The sequence below is a fragment of the Erinaceus europaeus genome, chromosome 5, assembly GCF_950295315.1.
Source record: "Erinaceus europaeus chromosome 5, mEriEur2.1, whole genome shotgun sequence".
NCBI lineage: Eukaryota > Metazoa > Chordata > Mammalia > Eulipotyphla > Erinaceidae > Erinaceus > Erinaceus europaeus.
Window position 1 is genome coordinate 56,539,523 of NC_080166.1, and position 4,949 is coordinate 56,544,471.

At 45.2% G+C, this 4,949-nt stretch overlaps 1 pseudogene; it reads right to left on the minus strand.

The window, feature by feature from the left end:
• Positions 1-2,490: 2,490 nt before the first annotated feature.
• LOC103119356 (RNA-binding protein 38-like) lies at positions 2,491-3,422 on the minus strand (annotated as a pseudogene).
• Positions 3,423-4,949: the final 1,527 nt, after the last annotated feature.

The following is a 4,949-nucleotide window of genomic DNA, read 5'->3' on the forward strand; positions in this document are numbered from 1 at the left end:
ACCATGTAAGATTTTTTTTTTCTTGTAATAAAGTGTGAAGACTTTTTTTTTTAAAGTCTTTAATAGGGTGATACAACTATTAGTTGTTCTTGCACTTTTGACTGACATTTTCGGCTGCTTACTAAACCATCCCCAAACCATAGTACATTCCAATGTTGCTATTCTTGTTGCCAAAGTATTTCAGGAATTAACTCTGGGGAACACAGCTCTCCTGTTCTTTAGAAAAGGGAAGAGCTAAGAGTCTGCCCATCTTTGCTAGGTTTCCCATAAGTAAAACTGCCTTGACATCACAACTTTCTCAATCACTCAACTGTACTTGGGCATTGAGTTGCTTCCAGGTTTGGGCTGTTATAAAACTGTGCTTACTGCAACCTGTGTGTGTGCACTGGTCTCTTCAGATGTGTGTTTTTGTTTTCTCTGGAGAGTTTCCCAGGAGAGGAAGTGCCAGATCACTTGGTAAGAAAATTTCTAGTGTGGTCTGGGAGGTGGCGCAGCAGATAAAGCATTGGATTCTCAACCATGAGGTCCCAAGTTTGATCCCCGACAGCACATATACCAGAGTGATGGCTGGTTCTTTCTCTCCTCCTATCTTTCTCATGAATAAATAAATTAATAAATTATTAAAAAAAAAAGATTTCTAGTATTCTGAGGAATCTCCTGTTTTCCACAGGGTCTGAGCCAATGTCTATTCCCACCAGAAGTGTAGATGATCTTATTATATTAGGTGAGGCAGAAGGAGCAGGGGGAGAACCAGATGGCCTCACTCATAGGTAGAAGTGAACCAAGAAATGGAAAATACAGAGAGAAACTTAGATTAGTGTGGTCTTTTGTCACGGAACCAAGGACTCTAATGGGAGGGTGGGGGGAGACAAGTGGGGGCTGAGAAGTTATTGGGGACCCAGTGCATAATGGTGAAGAAAGACTTCAGTGGGTGGTGGGTGTGGCATGCAGACCCTTATCACCGGGAGATAAGAAACTGGATGTATGTATCAATCATTGTCTTGTATTATTTCCCCTAATAAAGTCACACTTAGTGTGGGGGGGTAGCATAATGGTTATGAAATATACTCATGCCTGAGGCTCTGAAGTCCAAGGTTTAATCCACATGCCACCAAGAGCCAGAGCTGAACAGTGCTCTGATAAAAAAAAAAAAAAAAAAGTCACACATACACACACACACACACACACACTACTGCATTTAGAACACTCACCTTTGCGGGGGGTCACATGGTGGTGCACCTGATTAAGTGCACACCTTACAATGCGCAAGGACCTGGTTCAAGCCCCTGGTTCCCATCTGCAGGGAGAATGATTTGCGAGTGGTGAAGCAGGGCTGCAGGTGTCTCACTGTGAGTGACACTCTCCCTCTATCCTCTCCTCCCCTCTCAATTTCTGTCTCTCTCCAATAATGAATAGGATAGGATAGGATAGGATAGGATAGGATAGGATAGGATAGGATAGGATAGGATAGGATAGGATAGGATAGGATAGGATAGGATAGGATAGGATAAGACAGGACAGGACAGGACAGGACAGGACAGGACAGGACAGGACAGGACAGGACAGAACAGAATAGAATGAACACAGCCTCCTTTGGCCTAATTCCCCAGTCCCCATAGTGTCTCCTTCTCCAGACAGAGTCAGTCTGGGAGGCACTGCCATCCCCCAGGCTGGCTGTGCCAGTGGGGCTGCACTGACTTGTACAGTGAAGCCCAGATGTGCTCAGAGGCTGCCCTTGGGAGCCAGCGACGAGGCTCTCCTGATAACATGCTCTGAGACTGCCTGAACAAGTGAGTAGTTTTTATTTTTTATTTGTCAGTGTGACTTCTACCTTGGGCATAAATCCTTGAACCATTTGAACTCAGATCATGCATCAAAGGGCAGGCTCCTGGCAAAAGCCAGGTGGCCACCAGCTTTGGCAAGTCCTCCTTCAAACAGAGAGCCGACTAAGCTGGTCCCATTCACCTGAACAAGGAGCCACCAGACAAGGAGCCCTTGGAAATCTACTTGCTTCCTACCTGGCAGCCTTTCTTCGCTCCCTTCAGTGAACTGGTCCTTAATTGGGCTCGGCTCATCTAAGTGTGACCTTTACTTCCTTTGACTACACGACGGAGGAGAGATCCAGTCTAATGGAAGGCAAGATTACCAAAGGGGGGAAAAAAACACAAAACAGTTCAGTAAATCTTTCTCTGGGTCCTGATGGAGTTGGAGTTCAGAGCCCTCTGGTCATCTTCCCCTATTATTTCTCCCCCTCTGGGAGTATGGACCAAAATTCTTTATGGGGAGCAGAAGGTACGAGTTCTGGCTTCTGTAATTGCTTCTCCACTGGACATGGGTATTGGCAGGTGGATCCACACCCCCAGCCTGTTACTGTCTTTCTCTAGTGGATCAGGGCTCTGGGGAGGGGAGGTTCCAGGACACATTGGTGAGGTCCAGCCTCCCAGAGGGATAAAGAATAGGGAAGCTGGGGTAAGTGGAGGGGAAGATTAAGGGTCCTGGAAAAGCATAACAGAGGACTTAGTGGGGACTGTATTGTTACGTAGAAAACTGAAAAATGTTATGGATATACAAACTATTGTATTCATTGTCAACTGTAAACCATTTAATCCCCTAATAAAGAAATTTTTTTAAAAAAGAAAAAGTAGCAAAGCACTTTTTCTTTCTTTCTTTTCTTTTTTTTTTTTTAAAAAGGGCTTGGTGCCCATATATGCCAGGTTCACATTGGCCTTGTGGCCATCGATGTTGGGGTTCGGGTCTTTGCAAACCCTCTCAGCCACCACCCTGTCGACCATAGTCACGAAGCCGCATCCGCGGGACTTGCTAGTCTAGCGGTCGATGATGACCACGGCCTCCTTGATGTCCCTGAAGCCCTCGAAGTACTTCCTGAGCAAGACGTCGGTGGTGTGGTAAGGCAGGCCGCCCACGAAAATTGTGGTGAACTTGATGTTCTTGTGCGAGCGGTGCATGGCACCGGGGGCGGCCCTGGCCGCTGGAAGCCCGCGGGGGGGACCCCACTGCCTACCTATCCCGGCCCCTCATGGGGCTGCGTTAATGGGGAGGAAAGGGGACCTAGCAGGGCAGCAGGGGCCCCCGACCCGAGCACTCACGGCAGTTCCTGCTGTGCGCGCTAAATTAATACATTATTAAGTCACTACTACTACTACTACCACTACCACTACTATTACTACTACTAGGATAACGTCAGCCTGTGCGCTCAGTCACCATTAAGTTTTGACCTGTTTCACTGTCAGCAGTCAGGATTCCATCAGAATCAAGGCGGTTGTGCTACCTTGAATGTCTTTTGTGAATGTCTTTTGCTGTTGTGGGGTCTGGGGAATGCTGTGTATATCTAACACATCTGTCGTCACTGCTAGAAATTGGTTGCAGAGAAAGATGTAGTGTGTCTGGTTCATCAGTAACATTATCACAGACAAGAGAACATATGTTTAGAGACTTTAAATTTTTTTAAATTTGTTTTAAAAAGGAGACATTAACAAACCTGTAGGATAAGAGGGGTACAACTCCACACAATTCCCATCACCAGATCTCCTTATCCCATCTCCTCCCCTGAGAGCTTTTCTATTCTTTATACCTCTGGAAGTATCTCAAAAGCCTAGACCAGGAAGAACAGAAGCAACCAGTGGCACAGCTATATACAAATAATGTCAAAGGACATAAATTATGGTGATGTTGGGTATTATACAGCAAATCCTAACAAAGGGATTTTTCAAGGTTAACCCAATTACCAAATAATGTGACTTTTTTTTTTTAACAGAGCACTGCTCAGCTCTGGCTTATGGTGGTGCAGGGGACTGAACCTGGGACCATGGAGTAAAGCCTTTTCTTAGCTTATAACTATGAAGATTTAGAGCTGACAGGGACCAGGTCATGGCACACCTGGTGAAGTGCACATATTACCAAGCACTAGGACCCCGAGGCAGGCCTTTTCGCTCTCAATTTATCTCTGTCCTATCTAATAAGAAAATAGAAAAAAAAAGAAAAAGAAAAAAATGCCACTGGGAGCAGTGGATTCATAGTGCTGGCACCAAGCCCCAGCAATAACCCTGGTGGCAGTAAAAAAGAATAAAATGAAAAAATGACTTACAGATGGCTACATTTTGCATCACTTGGGAAGTGTTCAGTTTAGAGAAAGCAAACAAGTCCCATTTTCCTTTTTTTAAAATACTTTACTTTTTAAATATTTATTTATTATTTATTCCCTTTTGTTGCCCTTGTTGTTTTGTTGTTGTAGTTATGATTGATGTCATTGTTGTTGGGTAGGACAGAGAGAAATGGAGAGAGGAGAGGAAGACAGAGAAGGGAAGAGAAAGACACCTGCAGACCTGCTTCACTGCCTGTGAAGCGACTCCCCTGCAGGTGGGGAGCCGAGGGTTAGAACTGGGATGCTGATCCTTGCACTTTGCACCACCTGTGCTTAACTTGCTGCGCTACCGCCCGACTCCCCCATTTTCCTTTTTAAGTTCCATTTTTCTAAAAAACACTACTCCCAGGAAATATCTACTCCTCCAGAAAAGTGGAAGCATAGAACTCTTCTGTACTCCATAAAGCTCTTTGGTTCAAACTCCCAGAGGGATAAAGAATAGGGAACCAGGGGGCCAGGTGGTGGTGACACACCTCGTTGAGTGCACATGTTACACTGCACAAGGACTCAGGTTCAAGCCCCCAGTCCCCACTGGCAGGGAGAAAGCTTCACAAGTGGTGAAGCAGGGCTGCAGGTGTCTCTCTGGCTCTTTCCCTCTCTATCTTCCCCTCTCCTCCTAATAGCTGGCTATCTCTATAAATAAAGATAATTTTAAAATAATAATAAAAAGAATAGGGAACCTTCCCATGGAGAGGAGAGGATATGGAATTCTGGTGGTGGGAATTACATGGAATTGTACCCCTCTTATCCATCAGTCTCATAGATCATTATTAAATCACTAATGAAA